The sequence below is a fragment of the Canis lupus genome, chromosome 12, assembly GCF_048164855.1.
Source record: "Canis lupus baileyi chromosome 12, mCanLup2.hap1, whole genome shotgun sequence".
Lineage (NCBI taxonomy): Eukaryota > Metazoa > Chordata > Mammalia > Carnivora > Canidae > Canis > Canis lupus.
The window spans coordinates 49,846,235-49,867,002 of record NC_132849.1 but is presented as its reverse complement, the minus strand read 5'-3'; the positions used below and the strand labels follow the sequence as shown (position 1 = coordinate 49,867,002).

Below are 20,768 nucleotides of genomic sequence, written 5' to 3'. Positions count from 1 at the left end.
TTCTCTTAACTTGAATTCATTAACAGTTCAACAAAGTGAACTTTTCATTCACCCTTTCATTAACTCTGTAAGCTCTTACTGGCATCTTCAAAGTGTTAAATTTTGTAGAGGAAAAAAAAAAACAAGTTAAAATAAGATCACTGTTCTCAAAGAGTTTAAATGAGTCACACAGGTTTCCTGGTATTGGAGATGTAGGTCCCTTTAACCTTAAGCAGCATCCTGCAGAGAACTATAAATTCTGGACAAATAGAAAACAATCTGAAGGCAATGGAAAACATCAAAAAACATGGAAGACAGTCTAATGTCTTTTTAATGGCTTTTCCAACTGAGGACAGGCCTGGGTAGAGGCCTTAGTGCACCAAAATTCCTATAGAGAATCCAGTCTTAAACTTGAAGAACCAAAGGACACAGTTGAGGGCAACCAGAAATTGAGGAAGTCTCAGAAAGAAAACAACCCATAAAGATAAATATTTATAAAGCTTTATTACAAACATGCTGGCAGTAGTGTTGCTTGCAAATTACTGAAATTATAAACTGTGTAACTGCCGTACACTAGTTAAGTGGAGTGACACATCTATAAAATGGAATACTTTAATAGCTGTTAAAAATGTCTGAAAAAAAAAAATCTGAGTTTGAGGGCAGCCCGGGTGGCTCAGCAGTTTAGCCTCACCTTCAGCCCAGGGTGTGATCCTGGAGATCCCGGATCGAGTCCCACATCAGACTCCCCGTGTGGAGCCTGCTTCTCCCTCTGCCTGTGTCTCTGCCTCTCCCTGTGTCTCTCATGAATAAATCAAGAATATATTTTAAAAAAATAAAAATTGGAGTTTGAAATTAAGAAAACGCTTAGACAGTGAGATGCTTGAATGGCTCAGTGGTTGAGTGTCTGCCTTCGGCTCAGGGTGTAATCCTGGGGTCCTAGGATCGAGTACTGCTTCGGTCTCCCCACAGGGAGCCTGCTTCTCCTTCTGCCTATGTCTCTGACTCTCTGTCTCTCATGAATAAGTAAAACCTTAAAAAAAATGCTTAGATAGTAATGTTAAGAAAGATTCAAATGAACAGTGACTGGGTGGCTCAGTCAGGTTAAGCATCAGACTTTGGCTCAGGTCATGATCTCAGGGTCCTGGGATGGAGCCCCATGATGGGCTCCCTGCTTGTCTGGAAGTCTGTTTCTCCCTCCCCCTCTTCCCCTCCCCCAACTTGTGCTTGGCTCCTCGCTTGATCATGCTCTAATAAAACCTTTTTAGAAACCAGAAAGACTGAAATAACACAAATTTCATATAGTCCTTAAGTTACCAGGGTATGCAATATTTTTCATCTATTTATCTGTAGGTTATTACCTTTCTACAATATATGTGTATAGTCCATGAATGAAAGTAGGAAGATTTTCCCCTCTCCTTCTAACCCTGCTCATGTGTGCTATCTCTCCCTATCTCTGTGTATCAAATGAATAAATAAAATCTTCAAAAAAAGAAAGGAAAAGATTAAAAGAACAGAGTAAAAGCCAAGACATTTTCTCAAGAATAAAAAGCACTGGAGCTCTTGTACTGAAGCCCTTCTTTGCTTACTACCAGGTTTTCATCTGTGGTTTGAATAAATAATGTCATATGTTAAAGAACCTCCAGATAAATATGAGAAGTCTCTTGGATCCATTCTTACTGAAAGAAAGAAAGAAAGAAAGAAAGAAAGAAAGAAAGAAAGAAAGAAAGAAAGAAAGAAAGAAAGAAAGAAAGAAAAGAAAAAAGAAAAGAAAAGAAAAGAAAAAAAAATTACTTATTTATTCATGAAAGACAGAGAGAGAGAGAGGCAGAGACATAGGCAGGGGGAGAAGCAGAATCCTCACAAGGACCCCAGGATCACAACCTGAGCCAAAGGCAGACATCCAACCACCGGGCCAGGCGTCCCCCACTCTTACTTTTGTAGTGAATCATGCGCCAGGGCAGGGGTCAACAAACTTTTTCAATAAAGAGTCATACAGGCAGATCATATGATCTCTGTTCTCAATCTCTGTTCTCAACTATGCCTTTGTAGCACAAAGCAGCCATAGACATCAAAATAAATGAGCATGGATGTGTCTCAATAAAACTTTATGAATAGTGAAATCTGAATTTCATATACATTTTATGTGCTACAAAACATTATTCTTCCCCTGCCCCCAAATTTAAAAATCTAAAAGCCAATTCCAGAGAGTGGGCCAAACAAAAACTGGTAGTGGGCCAGATCTGGACTGTAGGCTATAGTTTGCTGATGTCTGCTCTAGTGGACTTACTTTCTTGACTGCTCCACAGAAATTTCAAATACAGATAATCCACTCTCAAACATGAGCAAGCCAAAAGTTAAGCATCAAGGCTTTGCTTTCAACCTTTTCATTTATACTATCCCCAGGCATATTTTCTTCTTATAATGAATGGTATTACAGGTTAAATTTAAATGTAGGTGATTGGGTAGGTCAGGAAGAAGACTTCAAAAAAATAAAATCTGCAGAAGACTCAAACCCAGCTTTTCAGTTAGGGTGTTACCATTTATTTCAATCATGAAAAGATAGGAAGAGAAAGGCAAAACAACAGGATAGAAGGTAAACACAAACTCTCAAGCCAGTAATCTCCGTATTAGTTATTACAAAGTTGAGATGGTGGGGGTCGCACATATACCAATAAGACTCCAAAATTTTTGGAAAATGCAAATCTACTATGTCCTATGCAGTTACAAATGTTGGTATCATCTGGTGGCAAGGGAAAAAGAATGTGGACATGAATTTAAGGACTTTATCCAAATGGTTAGATCTTAGGAAAAAGAACACTTTAGTTCTTCTAAGACGCAACAGAGTATCTATCTAGCATCCAGGTACAGAATATTGAATTGACTTGTTAACTGGAATAAAATGTATCCAAGAGGGATGCCTGGGTGGCTGGCAGTTGAGTGTTTCTTCCGCCCAGGGCTTGATGGAAGTCCAGGGATCTGCTTGATGAAGTCCTGGGATGGAGTACCACATCAGGCTCCCTGCATGGAGCCTGCTTCTCTATGTCTCTGCCTCTCTGTCTCTAATAAATATTAAAAAACAAAAACAAAAACGTATCCAAGAGTTATAGTACACAGCACTGTTTGGGGTGTAAAGTCTGTCTTCAAAATTTTTTTTGTTCGCATCATTAAGCCATGAAACTCCCCCAGTATTATTTAATAACTGGAATTGGCTCATATAGAAGATATATAATAGAACATTTTCTATGGCCAACATCTGTGTAATCTTGAGGTAAGTTTGAATTAAAAAATAGTTTTTGAGGTTGATTCTTTGTTTCCTAAAATCAGTGTTTCATTAAATTCTAAAATGTAATAGCAAAAAATAAATAAATAAATAAAATGTAATAGCATTAGTCAACTTTTTGTAGGCAACACTAATTACATGAGAAAAACAGATAAAGCACCTCAAATAACAACTTGGTTAAGTTCTAAGTTTTCATATTTACTAACAATTAACAAATATAATTCAAAAGGTTTACAAGTTTGTGTAAAGAACCAAGAATATGCATTAATATTGATATTTGTATCATTAAGAGTACTAATTTTTCTCAGACATCTGATCCAATTCCTCTCCATATGCTTACTGTAAAAAAAAAAAAAAACGTTTGGGCGAAACCACTTAGAGCTATAATAAATGGTACCAAAGCACTTTCTACTTCTATATAACACTAATCACATTTTCATAGTATTATAATTAGTTCTATTTTAAGGCCACAGTAGAAATTAAGCTCTGGGGTTAAAGAAGCCCTATAGGAACTGTGACTTAAGACACTGTAAATGCTCAATGTATAATGAATGAAAAAGAATTATTTTTTATTATATGAAATGCAAATTTAGATCTTATCAAATACCTGGATAGTAACTGCTTATAAATACCTTCACATATAGTAATACATAATGTCCATTTTAATGAAGACAGTGAACAAGACTCTTCCTCAGACTTTTTAAAAAGATTTTATTTATTTATTCATGAGAGACACAGAAAGAAAGAGGGAGAGAGAGAGAGAGGCAGAGTACACAGGCAGAGGGAGGAGAAGCAGGCTCCACGCAGGGAGCCCAACATGGGACTCGATCCCGGGGTCTCCAGGATCACACCCTGGGCTAAAGGCGGTGCTAAACCACTGAGCTACCCGGACTACCCTTCGTCAGACTTTCTATAACACTGAATACATTTTCCAACATAAAATGATAGTAACTTCCAGTACTTTTCCTATTAGTCCTATAAGACCTGAAAGCTACTGCTATCTTGTGCATCAATTACAAAAACAACACAATTACAGGAAAACTTAAATATAAGCCATTACAAAAAGTAACTTAGCTGCAATAAGCTGCTTATGAAATATTCTTGGTAGTCATCCTCCTTGGATTGTTTTTAATGAACATAATCAGTGAGCATTAGCGGTATCCATTGCAAACAAACAGGATATTTCTTCAGCATATTAAGCCACTTATGCAAATTTGCCAACTAATCTGTTTCTTACCCATGACAAAGGTAAACGTAAATCCAGTCTTGAGTATTTGTAGCAGATGATTAGCCTTCAAAGATTTAACCTTGCAAAGTTTCTACTAATCACCCTTAACACCCAGTAATTTACTTCTTCTGGGGGCATGAATGGAATCATACACTTTTCTTGTGTGTGTTTCATTAAGTATAACTTTCATTTTGAAGCTTACAAAAAAATTTTTTTTTAAAGATTTTACTTATTTATTCACGAGACACACAGAGAGAGAGAGACAGAGACACAGGCAGAGGGAGAAGCAGGCTCCATGCAGGGAGCCCGACACGGGACTCGATCCCAGGACTCCAGAATCACGCCCTGGGCCGAAGGCAGGCGCTACACCGCTGAGCCACCGAGGGATCCCCTACAAAAATTTTTTAAATTTAAATTCTAATTAGTTACCATGCAGTGAAATATTAGTTTTAAGGAGAATTCAGTGATTCATCACTTACATACAACACTCAGTGCTCATTAACAAGTGCCCTCCTTAATACCCATCACCCTCCATCAACTCTCAGTTTCTTTATCATTAAGACTCTAAGACTCTCTAATGGTTTGTTTCCCCCTTTGCCCCCCTCCCATATGTTCATCTGTTTTGTTTCTTAAATTCCACCTCTGGAATTATATGGTATTTGTCTTTCTTGGACTTATTTTACTTAGCATAATACACTCTAGCTCCATCCATATCACTGCTAATGTAACATTTCATTTTCTCTGATGGCTGAGTAATATTTCATTTTGTGTGTGTGTGTGTAAAACACACACACACACACACACACACACCGTATCTGCTTTATCTATTCATTTGTAGATGGACATTTGGGTTCTTTCCAGAGCATGGGTATTGTTGATAATGCTGCAATAAACGCCAGGGTGCATGTACCCCTTCGAATCTGTATTTTTGTAACCTTTGGGTAAACAGCTAGTAGTGCAATTGCTGGATCACAGGGTAGTTCTATTTTTAGCTTTTTGCAGTACCTCCATACTGTTTTCCATGACTGTACCAGTTTGCATTCCCACCAACAGTCTGCAAGAGGGTGCATCCTCGCCAACATCTGTTGTTTCTTGTATTAATTTTAGCCACCCTGGGAACCCTGGATGGCTCAGTGGTTTGGCGCCTGCCTTTGGCCCAGGGCATGATCCTAGAGTCCAGGGATCCAGTCCCACATCACGCTCCCTGTGTGGAGCCTGCTTCTCCCTCTGCCTGTGTACTCTGCCTCTCTGTCTCTCATGAATAAATAAAATCTTAAAAAAAAAAAAAAAAAAAAGACTGCTTAATTTTAACCACCCTGACAGGTGTTAAGGTTGGGATCTCATCGAGTTTTTTTTTTATTTATATTTCCCTGACAATGAGTGATGCTGGGCATCGTTTCATGTGTCTGTCGGCCACCTTCATGTCTCCTTTGGAAAAGTGTGTATTTATGTCTTCTGCCCATTTCTTAACTGGATTATTTGTTTTCTGGGTGTTGAATTTCAGAAGTTCTTCATAGATTGTGGATACTAACCGTTCATTTGTAAATACCTTCTCCATTCTGAAGGCTGCCTTTTAGTTTTGTTTCCTTGTGCCAAAGCCTTTTTATCTTGATGAAATCCCAATAAGTTCATTTTTGCTTTTGTTTCCCTTGAATCATATACTTTTCTAGTTGTGTTGGACAAGTCACTTAGCTAGTAGTTGAGCCAAGAAGCCCATCAACATGTTTTGATATTTGCTGTTTGTCTACATACTTCATGGGGTAATTATATAATGCTTGTTTTGCCAACATAAACAGTATTACTGACTCAACTGTATTGTTTTAAGTTTTATTTTTTTTCACGTTAAATTAAATTTGGCACATACACACAAAAGTGTCAATATACACTCCCAGAAACCAGAAATCTTCAAAGACCCTACCTCAAATCTTCTAATAAGATTAGAAATTAAGTTATTCCAACATCAGCATTTAGATATTAAATGCAAATTTACCAAGTACTTCCATGCAAGACTGCTTTAGCTCTCTGAGGTTAAATGTCATAGAACATATTCTCAAAGAGGCAAAATAGGATTAAGTATTTAACTTACATACATGCAAATATGAGGCAAGATGTTTTTCCCCCTTAGAATTCTCTCAAAGGAGAATTACCATGTATCTGAGCCTTTATGAAGTCCCTTGTTTTTACAAAGCATCCTCTCGATTTATTTTGAGAAATAAAACACTGGTTAAGGAAATTTTTGAAAAATGAAAATACTACTTAAAATTCAAAAATTTTCATTTTTGAAAAATGAAATACTACTTAAAGAAAATCTCCAAACTAAATCAGCCTCAATCAATCTTAGTTTTTGGTACTTTTAGGTAACACCTGAGAGAAGCAAATCAGGTATCTTAGGTGGAAGTGAAGATGACATGCCTGAAAAGACTGATAACATAAAGTGACTCTAATGAGTCAAAGAATAGATGTGAAATATCAAAGATATATTTTTTTAAATATTTTATTTATAAAAAAAATATTTTATTTATTAATGAGAGAGAGAAAGGAGAGAGAGAGAGAGAGAGAGAAACAGACACACAGGCAAAGGGAGAAGCAGGCTCCATGCAGGGAGCCCGACGTGGGACTCACTCTCCAAGATCAGGCCCTGGGCTGAAGGCAGCGCTAAACCGCTGAGCCACCCGGGCTGCCCCTCAAAGATATATTATTAAATGAGCCCCCAAAAAGCAATTATTTCTAAATTAACATTTATTGTGATTTAATATGGTATGATCTTAAAAGTAAAGCCAACAGTTTTATGCCCCCATGACAAAATATCAAACAGTACCACCACCTATGAAAAATTATGGTCTCGAAACAAAGAACAATCCAAAAAACCTCCATCTGTGTGATAAAATCACTAGATCTAAATACTGGTTTCGGGGCACCTGGGTGGCTCAGTGGTTAAGCGTCTACCTTTGGCTCACGTCGTGGTCCCCAGGGAAGTGGGATAGAGTCCTGTATCAGGCTCCTTGCAGGGAGCCTACTTCTCCCTCTGCCTATGTCTCCGTCTCTCATGAATAAATAAAATCCTAAAAAAAAATTTTTTTTCAGAAAATCAGAGAAATCTACATACAGAATGTGCATTATGATATTCACAAATTTTGCTAGTGGTAATAGCAGCAAGAGGATTGTATATTTTAATAAGTCCTCATCAGTAAGAGAATTTATATATATCCACCCTGGAGCCCAATGAGAGGCTTGAATTCACCACCCTGAGATCAAGACCTGAGTTGAGATCAAGAGTCAGATGTTTAACTAACTGAGCTACCCAGGCACCCCACAGAATTTATCCTTAAGCTGGCCTGCTGTCTGGGATTTGCTTTGAAATACTCTTTTTAAAAACGTAAAATATTTCATACAAGGTTGAATATCAATGATAGATACCTGAGGATGCAATATATTATTTTACCTCTGTGTTTGAATATCCTCATAACAAAGTTTAATTTTATAAATTTTATATATAAATACATACATATATGTGTGTGTGTGTATATATATATACACACACACACATATATACAAAAAACAATGTGACAAGACCATGTGAAACAGGGTAGTATTCAAGCTGGGTCTTGAGGGGTAAGTACAATTTGAAACCACTCCCCTTTTTAAAAAAAACATTTATATAAACTGTGGCTTGTAAAGGTAGTTACTTGCTACATTAACTGACTTAGGATCCAAGCTATTGTATAACTTGGTTATCATTTATTACTTCATCAACCATATTTCTGACAAGTGGCACATGAAATTCTTTTCCCAAAAAAACTGATTTCCAAATAAGCACAAACCTCTTCGGACCAATTTTTATCACACACCATCCCCTCAGAGAATCTTTTTTTTTAAAAAAGATTTATTTGAGAGAGAGTGAGCACACATGCATGTGCAGAGAAGGAGAGAATTTCAAGTAGACTCCCTCCTGAGCACAGAACCCAACAAGGGGCTGGATATCATCACAACCCTGAGATCACGACCTGAGTTGAAATCAAGAGTCAGATGATGTTCAATGGAGCCACTCAGGCACCTCCAGGGAACAAAGTTAATTTAACACTCAACGTCATGCCAGAGATTGTGCTAGGCACATAATATCTAATTCTTTTTTTTAGATTTTTTTTTTAACTTTCATTTATTTATGATAGTCACAGAGAGAGAGAGAGAGGCAGAGACACAGGCAGAGGGAGAAGCAGGCTCCATGCACCGGGAGCCTGATGTGGGATTCGATCCCGGGTCTCCAGGATCGCGCCCTGGGCCAAAGGCAGGCGCCAAACCGCTGCGCCACACTATCCAGCAAAGTAAGTACTGTATCCTTGTTTTACAAATAAGGAAACTGTGGACAATTTCCATATACTAATAGACAAAACTACTAAAGTGGCAGACTTTATACTGTCAAGACTCCAAAGGCTCCGTGCGCTTTTCTATACCAACCAAACATAAACCAATATTCAGCATATATGTTAATTCTACAACTCTCTTAAAGCTGCCACCACCCCCATCATCCTTTTGGTTACACTATTCCAGTTCCCTGGACAGGTCTTTGACACTTATCTCTTCATATGTAAATAACACAAACTCAAAGTTTGGCTCAAATGGCACTTTCTCCATCAAAACCCACCCCCGGGATCCCTGGGTGGCGCAGCGGTTTGGCGCCTGCCTTTGGCCCGGGGCGCGATCCTGGAGACCCGGGATCGAATCCCACATCGGGCTCCCTGCATGGAGCCTGCTTCTCCCTCTGCCTATGTCTCTGCCTCTCTCTCTCTCTCTCTGTGACTATCATGAATAAATAAAAAAAAAAAAATCTTAAAAAAAAAAAACCCACCCCAAAACAATCTTTTTCTTAATTCCCATGGCATTTAGTTGGTATTTTCATCAATTATTAATAACATCATATTCCCTGTTAGACTTTAAAACTTCTCCGTATCATAGGAAAAAAAAAAGAAAAAAAAACCCCACAAAACTTTTCTATATCAGAATTAGGGTAGAAAAAACATTAACACAGTTATGTAAGCTATTCTGGTTACACCAGCGTTCCATGAAATGAGGCAAGGGTTCAAAGAAGAATAGTAAGGCATAGTGTAATAGGGATAGGGAGAGAGGGAAACGGTTAACATTATCAACTATGAATCCATTTAAAAGCGTGAGATTTAAAAAAAAAAAAAAGCGTGAGATAAATGTATTTAGACATATGTGGTGGAGGAAATCCCGGATATAAGTGAAAAGGCAAGGTTAAAAGCAGTGCATCATCCAACTTTCATAAAAACAAAATAAAAACATACACATTGTATAAATGGAAAACCATCAGAAACTGTGACACTTAATTATTAGTGGTCACATCTGGGAAAAGGGTATGCATGATTTTTGTTTTATATTTTATAATTATTTACTCAAGTGTCTCCCAGTCATTACTTAACTCTGAAAATATTTAAAATATATACATGCTGGAAATCACTAAACACATTGATGTAGTTCTTATAATCAAGTCAGCTTGGAAATCAATGGCCTTTATTTTTAAGTAATTTTCTTTTTTTTTTTTTTTAAAGATTTGTATTTATTTATTCGTGAGAGACAGAGAGGCAGAGACAAAGGCAGAGAGAGAAGCAGGCTCCATGAAGGGAGCCCAATGTGGAACTCGAGAGAAGCAGGCTCCATGAAGGGAGCCCAATGTGGAACTCGATCCCAGGACCCAGGGATCATGCCGAGCCCAAGGCAGACGCTCAATCGCTGAGCCACCCACTCAATCGCTGAGCCACCCAGGTGTCCCTGTGCTCAAGTATTTTGGAAGTATACCTATACATGAGCTATGTATGACTTGCAAAGAAACACACCAGAAAAACATCTTTTCCATAAACTAGGCATCACTTAAAAGAAAAATATTCTGCTCTTACTGGTAAACTTCTAAGGGGTTTTAAGGCACTATAAAGGAATTTACATGTAAATACCAATACCAATACCAATACCTACTGTAGTAAATATCTCTAGCTATACACTTCATGACACTTTGGGTTTTAAAAAGCAAAATCTAAAATATAGTTCTAAGTATTTTTCTCATCACTTGATTTAAAGGGATTGTACTTGTGTAGGTAACACTTAGTTTTCTAACCACTTCATCTAGGTTAGTTCTACCTTTTTGATATATTCCTCAAAGTGTTAAAAAAAATTATACCTTTTAAACTCCTCAATGTATTTGACAGTATACTGTGATAAACATGGTTTACGTATTTCTAGTTTTCAAAGTATTTCATACATAATATTGTTTCTGCTTGATAAGTATTCTTTGACAAAAGCTTAAGAAAGAAGACAAGAATTGTTATTTTATTTTAAAGATTTATTTATTTTGGGGTACCTGTGTGGCTCAGTTGGTTAAGCACCAACTCTTGAAGAGACGCCTGGGTGATCCTGGAGCCCCAGGATCAAGTCCCACATCGGGCTCCCTGTGTGGAGCCTACTTCTCTTTGCCTGTGTCTCTGCCTCTCTGTGTCTCTCCTGAATAAAGGAAATCTTAAAAAAAAAAAAAAAAAGCACCGACTCCTGAGATAGAGCCATGCTCAGTGTGGGAATCAGCTTATGATTCTCTCCCTCTCCTCTCCCCCCAACTCACCACTTGCAAGCTCCCTCTCAAATAAATAAATCTTTAAAATTAAAAGAAAAAAAGCTTTCTTTTGAGAGAGCACATGCATGAGAGGAAGAGAGGGAGAGCTTATTAAGCAGACTCCCTACTGAGCATGGAGCCCCACATGGGCTCTACCTCTACCCATGACCATGAGGTCATAACCTGAGCTGAAACCAAGTCGGTTGCTCAACAGACTGAGCTCCCTAGGCACCCCATATGACTTTTTTTTTTTTTAATTTGCCATTACTTCTATAGCTCAAGACTATCACTTACCTGAATTCCCAGAAGGCAAAATACTACAGTTCTATGCTAAATTTCATTCCTAACAGCAATGTGAGTGAATTAAGTCTAAATGAGACTGGGACGCCTGGGTGGCTCAGCGGTTGAGCGCCTGCCTTTGGCCTAGGGCGTGATCCTGGAGACCTGGGATCGAGTCCCACATCGGGCTCCCTGCGTGGAGCCTGCTTTTCTCTTTGCCTATGTCTCTGCCTCTCTCTCTCTCTCTCTCTCTCTGTGTCTCTCATGAATTAAAAAAAAAAAAAAAGACTAAATGAGATTAATCCCTAAAGGACACTAACTTTAAGTTTGTGCCCTGAAGGTTTACCCATCAGTATAACATACCACATTAGGATTTGGGAAGGATCAGAGGTATGTCTTTCTTAGCATATATAAGGAGGATCTGTTAACTGATTCCCAGAAAAGTAAATGTGCTAATGTTTCGGAAAATCTTTTTTTTTTTTTTTTTTTTTAAAGATTCTATTTATTCATGAGAGACACAGAGAGAAAGAGAGAGGCAGAGAAAGAAGCAGGCTCCATGTAGGAAGCCTGACGTGGAACTCGATCCCAGGACTCAGGGATCATGTCCTGAGCCAAAGGCAGAAGGCATATGCTCAACCGCTGAGCCATTCAGGCATCCCTCGTTTTGGCTCAACCGCTGAGCCATTCAGGCATCCCTCGTTTTGGAAATTCTTTATGCAATCCTCAAGGATATGAACACCCCAATTTTAAGGTCACTGGTTCACAACCTCACGGTGCATCAGAATCTAGGTAGAAGGTTTAAAACTGTACACTCAGATCCCACTTATATAACCCTTACAACGTCACTGTATCACCTATAGCTAAGGAATATATCCACAAAACCATATTGGTTTTCCAAATAAAAAAATTTGGATCATTCATCATAGTATAACAGATGAATCTGAATAAAAAGATCTCGAATATAGTTCCATGTTTGTCCCAAACTAGGTGAATGAATTCAAAACACTTTAACACTGGTCCTGTTTTCCCATTTGCAAATGAGAATATGCCTCCTTCACAGGATTATTGTGAAACATGAAATATACGAAATTAAAATATAAGTGCTTTCAAGAGTATTAAGGACTACCACAATGAGGGAATATTTTCTTGTTTAAAAAATCAATATACAATCCTCTAACACAGGAATTTCTTTTGAGAATTTACCTTACATAAACAGCACCAACATGAAAAGAATGAACTGCATAACATTTACTGCAGCATTGCTTGCAGTGGTTCAAAAATAAGAATTGAACAATGTACTTCTGAAACTAATAACACTATACATTAATTGAATTTAAATGAAATAATTGAACAAACTTAGCAACAGAAAAATGGTTTAACAAAATTAAAATCTGCACTGATTGTTACAAGTTATTGAAGTTTTATGTACAAACACAGTAAAATGTTCAGGATATTAAATAAAAACACCAAGTTGCCTAAGGTGTATCATATAATCCCATTTTTGTTTTGTGTGTTTTAAGATTATGCATTTACTTATTTATTCATGAGAGACACAGAGAGAAGCAGACACAGGCAAAGGGAGAAGCAGGCTCCCTATGGGGAACCTGATTGATGCAGGACACAATCCCAGGACCCCAGGATCACAACCTGAGCCAAAGGCAGACACTCAACCACTGAGCCATCCAGGTGCCCAAAAAGTTGAAATTTTAAAAAACTTTCTAAGTTGTTATTTATAAAACAACAACAAATGTATCCAGGCCACCTGGCTGGCTCAGAAGAGCATGTGACTGGACAAAGGATGTACAGTCCCAAACTGGGTGTAGAGATTACTTAAATACACACACACACACACACACACACACACACACACACCCCTTGGGCTACAGAGCCTGAAAAGAGAAGCCAAATCTGTTAGTTTCCAGGACTATTAAGTTATATACCAAAAAAAGGGGGGGGGGGGCCTGGAAGAAATATTGTGTAGAAATAAATAAATGAATGAATAAATAAATAAGTAAATTTGTTTGTCATAGACAATAATTACAGACACACAGAGAGAGGCAGAGACACAGGCAGAGGGAGAAGCAGGCTCCATGCGGGGAGCCCGATGCGGGACTCGATCCAGGGACTCCAGGATCACCTCCTGGGCCAAAGGCAGGCGCCAAACCACGGAGCCACCCAGGGATCCCCTATTGTGTAGAATTTAAATGAAATTTGTTTTATATGCATTTAAATCTTAAAAAAAAAAAAAATTTTTTTAAGTAGGCTCCATGTCCAGTGTGAGCTTAAAGTCACAATCCTGAGGTCAAGACCTGAGCAGAAAACAAGAGCCAAACCCTTCAGATGCTTAACCAACTGAGCTACCCAAGTACTCCTTAAATAAAAATTTTTGAAAGGTACATGAAGTATTCATAGGAAATACACACAGTAAAACAAAAACTAATCTTAGGAACATAAAGCAAATATTAAGTGAACTCTAAGATTAACTTCTGAAGATAGAGATAAAAAGGGAGAAAACACAATGAATTACATAAAGTTCTCATAATCCACAGAAAAAAATCATACCAACAATTCCTCATACACAACCTTATTTCTAGCATTAAACTTTCAAAGAAATTTCTTATATAGGATACTATAGAGGACACAGAATTATAATAGAAAATCTCACACCATTCTCTCAACAGATGCAAAGTTTCATAATCTTATTTTTTGTAGTTAGTCCCTCAAGGAAAACCATGCACCTAACTTGTAACACAGTCCCGGGAAACTAATTCCACAATTAATTCTGTAAGGGTTTCAGGACAATGTGGTCTAAATCTTCCCAGGTTATACTCTTGGATATCCAAAGTCTTTCAGAATTATCCAAATCAGAAAAAGCCTTTAAATATGTTATGGTTCCCTCTACTTATTTCTCCAGTCATATCTTTTCTTTTTTTAAAGGTTTTATCCATCTGACAGAGAAAGAGAGCATGTGTACACAAGCAGGGGAGGCAGCAGGCAGAGAAAGAGGGAGAAGTAGGCTCCCCACTGAGCAGGGACTCCAAGGCAGATGCCTAGCCAACTAAGACACCCAGGTGCCCCTATCCAGTCATATCTTTTCAATTTTCCCTACCTCCACGTCAGGTTCTGCCATTCTCCCCCATCAGGGTCACTACCCATACTAATCCCTCTGGCTGAATGCCAATTCATTTATCTCTTGACCAAATAAATTTCTACCAACTCTTTTTTTTTTTTAAGTAAGCTCATGCTCAACATGGAGCTTGAACTCACAACCCTGAGATCAAGAGTTCCATGCTCTATGACTGAGCCAGCAAGATGCCCCTCTCCAAGTCTTTTTATTTATTTATTTTTTTTAAAGATTTATTCCTTTATTTATTTATTCATGATAGAGAGAGAGAGAGAGGCAGAGACACGGCAGAGGGAGAAGCAGGCTCCATGCCGGGAGCCTGACGCGGTACTCGATCCCGGGACTCCAGGATTGCGCCCTGGGCCAAAGGCAGGGGCCAAACCGCTGAGCCACCCAGGGATCCCCTCTCCAAGTCTTTTCAAATGTAACTTTATCTCATGCAGAAAGCTCTTCCTGACCCCTACGATGTTTACCTGTGTTGAGTCCACAGCACTTATTAACACCATATGTGTGGCACTCAGTGTACTACACTGCAATCACAAGTTTAATCATCTTACTCTTCCCTTTGCTGTAAACTCCTTAACAACAGGGATCTGGTATCACCAATATCTAAAGAAAGTCTGGCACATCATAGGCCTACAAACAAAAAAATGCATGCAAGTTTCTGGTAGTGTACCTTGATGAGAAGATACAACTTAGAGGGCAGCCCCTGTAGCACAGCAGTTTAGCCCCACCTTTGGGGGGGGGGGGGATGTGATACCCCCCCCATTGGGCTCCCTGTGGGGAGCCTGCTTCTCCCTCTGCCTGTGACTTTGCATCTCTCTCTGTGCCTCTCATGAATAAATAAAATAAATTCTTAAAAGAAAAAAAAAGATACAACTTAGAATATCCAGAGTAACAACTAAATGTTTCTCAAATAATACTCCATGAGTATCTTCTCAACCAGACTTACAATAAAAATTAGCAAGGGACGCCTGGGTGGCTCAGTGGTTGAGTGTCTGCCAGGGTCCTGCGACAGGGTCCTGGGACGGGGCCCACATCCGGTTCTCTGCAGGGAGCCTGCTTCTCCCTCTGCCTATATCTCTGCCTCTCTCTGTGTATGTCTCAAGAATAAATCAATAAAATCTTTAAAAAAAAAATTAGCAAACAATTTATCTTTAGCAAGTTCCTAGACAGAGTACTCCCATTTCTGCTAGTGTAGGAGCAAAGTAAATCAGATTAAACGAAGGCACATAAGGCTTTCCCTTGGATCCCTTTTCAGTAATCTTTTACACTTCAACTGCAAGGTGGTCCAAGAAAACATCTACAAGGAAAACCTGATAGCTTTCACCTTCTCAAAACTTCAAATCTTGTTTATGTTGACCAGTTTTAAAGATTCACTTTGTACTAGAGAAAACTTAATATTTTGCATTTAGTCAAACTAAAAATGCTGATAAAATACTAAATAGATGTTAATAAATGACCTGGTCACCAAAATGGAAAACACAAGTAGCTTCTACCTGTATACAACTTTTGGTATTTATCAAAATAAGAACCATCTATATTTTTCTCTACCTACAATTCACCTTATTTGACTATCTAGCAGAGACCTATACTTAGGGTCAGCTTGTCTCTACTACTCATTTACTTTCTTTAATGCCTGAATGAATAAACCAGTGGCATCTTATACAATGAAGACGATATTCTACTGATCCCTAATAAGCTATTCAAAAACAGTGCCTAAAACCACAGATCACCACTTTGACATCTAAAACTGCTATTCTAAATCACAGATTTGGGGTGGCTCAGTCAGTGAAATGCCAACTCTTAATTTTGGCTCAGGTCATGATCTCAGGGTCCTGGGATAGAGCACTGCATTGGGCTCGCAGCTCAATGGAGAGTCCACTTGAGGATTCTCTCTGCCCCTTCCCCTGCTCTAACGTGTGCTCTCATTCCCTCAAACAGAGGTTAAAAAAAAAAAAATTACCAAGATTTGCCCTCAAACTAGATTCGCTACAAACTTAGTGATTTTTTTTAAAGGACTACAAGATGTCTAAAAAGAGCCTTTTCTTCCCCATCCCCGGCCACACACCATTTCTTATATACTCTGGCAGTCAGTTGCAGGTTTTATTCTCCTGAGCAGGTGTTGAATAGGTGGTTGTGTAGGGTCATTTTATAGTCAATTTCACCAAATCACTTCCAGGAAGCAGATTTTTGTGGAGGTTTTGTGGTTCAAATTATACTTTTTGCCTTAGGTAGGGATAATGACTTTTTTTCCCCCTCTCCCGTTGCAGTCAAAGTATTCTGACATCCCAACTACTCCTTCTCCCTTCACATTTCTTCCTCTTTTTTGTACTTGGCAGCTACAGTGAAATCCTGGGATAATGTACATAAGGTGTACACATTTGTATGTTTTCTGGTATTCTATTCCGACATCTTCTATTTCTCTAAAAGAGAAAAGTTAAATGAATAAGAAGTAAAAATCTGTAATACATAAACTAAAAATGGATGAGATTATAGAGTTAAACTTGCAGTGATAAAATATACTAAAGAAACTGATTTCAAGGCACTAGGGTTAAGTGTCTGTCTTTGGCTCAGGTCATGATCCTGGGGTCCTGAAATCGAGTCCTGCATCAGGCTCCCCGTGGAGAGCCTGCTTCTCCTTCTGCCTCTCTCATGAATAAATAAACAAAATCTTTAAAACAAGAAGGTGATTTTGCCAATGTGCTTAATAACCGATACTTTTTTTAATTCTTTAAAGCACTTTAGAAAAATACAGAAAGAAGCCAGGCAAGGGATCAAACAAAACTTTTCATTTAAGAAAAAAATCAGTGAAAGATAAAAATGTCCACAATTTCATTAAGAATTAAATGACTCTCTAGAAGGCAACACTGTGCTTAATTAGGCAAGTCTTAATTTTTCATTTATAAAAAAATTGGATCTTTTGAGTTCTTGAACGAAAAAGTCATTAAGAAAAAAATACATTAACCTTATGTCTGTAAACATACTGCTACCTGAAACTCTGAGAAGATACAAGCATTTACCATGAACCTATCTAGTAATTTTAAACTGTTTCATTGGAAAGGTTTCAAAGTTATAGGTTTGTAAATTCACTTCTCCCACTACAAAAGCAATACATTTTAAGTGAAAAATATCTTCTATCTATATTCCTTTTTTACCTAAATTCCTAAATATAAAAATTACTAAAATATTAGCTTCTAAATGACAAGGTTTGAAGGAAAACTTTTTCCACCAAATCAGAATTCAAAAGTGAGAAACACAGAAACTAGACTGATAACAATGCAAATTATCTCCTTTATTACTGATCAAGCTACAATGGAACCACTAATTTAGACAAGGCCAGTGGGGTTCCTACCACCACACCCCTTAATTATCCTAACCCAGTCACAGATAGTACTGGACAACTGATGGTCCTCCAAAGAGGGGCAGAGTCTATCTATCATGGTGACCTCAAGAAGCAGAACAAAGTGCTTTCTGCAGGGGGCAGACTTCCAAAGAAAAAGAGAGGAAGGAGGCTAAGCCATATTCTCCACCAGTTCCTTCCTACAAATTCATCAGGCAAGAGTGAAGAAGTGGGATAACAAGAAGTCAGACTGTTTATAATGCCTTGTTAGACAAGGCAAGAAATGAGAAATCTACCTAATACATTGCAAACCATTTTATCCAGTTATTTGTACAATTTTTTATATTAATCACACACCTATCACAACAGCCACAAACTGTGAATACAAGCCAGACAAAGCCACGTGATATATTCAGATATTTAAAATAATCCTGTCTTGGGGATCCCTGGGTAGCTCAGTGGTTTAGCGCCTGCCTTCGATCGGCCCAGGGCGTGATCCTGGAGACCAGGGATGGAGTCCCGAATCAGGCTCCCTGCATGGAGCCTGCTTCTCCCTCTGCTTGTGTCTCTGCCTTTCTCTCTGTCTCTCATGAATGAATAAATAAATAAACAAACAAACCTGCCTTAAGATCATGAAAAAAAATACAGACTATTTTGCTATGATAGAAACTTAACCAACTTACAGGTCACTGAATTAGAACTATGGAGAACTTGAGTCCAGGAGATAGAACTAATCTCCACTTAAAATTATGAAGATCTTGTCCATGTCTATAAAAAGTAGACAATCTGGTCACTGACCAGATTGGCTTTGAATGTCACACCTAGCCCAAATCTCTGATCATAGTTACTTCTGCTAAGTACCCTATGCAGGAAGACAAATTGTATCTCACCACCAGAAAAGATTTATAAACAAGTATGGAAGGTTTAAGAGAAACAAAATCCTAATATCTTTGTTGAGACTGCATGGGTTAGCTTATGTCCTCCATGCCTAAGAAAAAATGGTCTATTAAAGTGGACAACCTTGTAAGATCAATTCAACCATGACAGTAATTTAGACTTTAAGTTGAAATCTTACTAAATATTCAAACATCTAAAAGAACTTTCCACTCAAATTAAGAAAACTATGTATAAAAATTAGCTTAAGTTCTCTCGAAGATGTTTAAGTTTGTTAATAGTAAATCTAACTTGAAGATTGAATAGCCAGACTTGCACAAGTAAGAAAAAAAAGAGCTTAAGAACCAGGATTCTAAAATACAACTAATTTTTTAAATCGGTGTAAACTTTTACTGGGCACAAAAACCTTCAGGACACCCAAAGACAACTGTAAATAACTTAAGTTCACCCAAAATTGAACTTTAAAAGGCATTCAGGCAAAAGGGAAATACCATCATTTATGATGTCTGTGCAGATGGAAGTAAATCATCTTCAAAAAGCAGAATATTTAAAGACTAAGCACAGAAGCTCATGCCAATTAAAAAATATTTGTCCTTCTATTTTAAACAGGATTCCTAGCCAGAATTCCTTAAATCATCCTCCGATACTCTAGGTCACATGGTGAAGAGTCACCTATGAAACACGGAATCTAAGCAGTAAACAACCTTTTAAAATCCTTAGGTAACTCCCTTTATTTAAATCGTTTTGAAATACCTTTACAGACATCACATTTCTCTTAAGCGTCTAAACCCTCCGTCTAATAGAGCTCTCCCTAGGGGGAAAAAAAAAAAAAACCTTTACCGAAAAACAAAAAAAAAAAAACTATCAACAGTTTTCTTAAGTTAAAAATCTCAAAGTCCGAAATCCTGATTTTAACTGACATGATTGTCTTATTACGCCTAACACATTCGTGGTATTAACCCCCCCCCCCCAAAAATGTTCAAATACGTGTTAGATAGAATGAACCACCAGGCTAAGAAAAACGGGTTTAACCCTAGCTGCGTTCTCAGCAGCAGCAGCAGCAGCAAGCAGCAGCCTAACTTTTTCACACGCGTTGGTTGGGGAATAAAACTTTGTAAACCATGATCCCCAAACCTGACCCAACTCAGAAACAAAAACTGTTGCTGCCACAATGTCTGAAGCCTCTATATAATCAATCCTTTCTTTCTCGTTTTAAGTTGCGGGTCCTCTTTTCGCCGGGCCTGAATCTGTTGCGGCAACAAAAACAGAAGATTCGCGGATCGCGGCGGCACCCAGGGAGTCCGAGCGCCCCCGCCGCCGATTCCTTCCTACCCACACCTGTCTGCCGCCAGCTTTCCCCGGACGCGCTCGGGCCCCCCGCCCCCCGCCCCGGGAATTCCCGCACTTGTTTTCATAAGCCCACTCCTTCCCCCTTCGCCCACTTCCAACTCGCACACTTCTCCGGAGCCCCGGCCGGGGGCTGAAGCGACAGCTCGGGCCCGGGAGCCCCGGGAGCCCCGGGAGCCCCTGGAGCCCCTGGAGCCCCGGGCCCCGCGGCGTGGGGTGGCCCCCCCGCCCCCCGCCCCCAGGGCCGCGCGGCCGCGCCGCGGGGGCGGAAGCTTAGCGCGAGCGCCGACCCCCCCGCCCGCCGGGCGCACACCCCCTTCCGGCACCCCTCCCCCCGCATTGTGCGAGCGGGCCCCAGGCCGCGGCCGTCGCGGGCTGCCCGCAGGCCCCGTCCGCCCTCCCGCCGGCGAGCCGCGCCCGCCGCGCCCGCCGCACAAAGCCCGGGAAGCCAGCTTCTGCGGCGCCCGAGCACGGGGAGACGGAGCCGACGCCGACTGACTTACGGGGCTGCTGCGGCCGCGCTGCCTCAGCCGGGGACACCGACCGTTGGGCACACGGCGGCGTCGCTCTGGGCCGTCCTTCCCTCCTCCGCCTTCGGTGGCGGCAAGATCTTCTTTCTCCACCTACCTCCCTCCCCCCCACCCCACCTCCTCCTTCTCCTCCCCCTCCTCCTCCGAA

At 39.5% G+C, this 20,768-nt stretch overlaps 1 protein-coding gene across 11 annotated transcripts in view; it reads right to left on the bottom strand.

The window, feature by feature from the left end:
* PUM2 (pumilio RNA binding family member 2) overlaps positions 1–20,768 on the bottom strand; it is a 95,381-nt gene that overhangs the window by 74,452 nt on the left and 161 nt on the right. For 6 of the 11 annotated variants that reach the window (XM_072770971.1, XM_072770964.1, XM_072770970.1 and 3 more), the window contains exon 1: positions 20,594–20,759. The exons of 1 other annotated variant lie outside the window; for it this stretch is intronic. The gene's annotated coding sequence lies outside the window, so the exon portion shown is untranslated. Of the gene's footprint in view, positions 1–670; positions 777–20,593; positions 20,760–20,768 lie in introns of those variants that run through there. 4 more of the 11 variants (XM_072770974.1, XM_072770973.1, XM_072770965.1 and 1 more) reach the window with 3 other exon arrangements.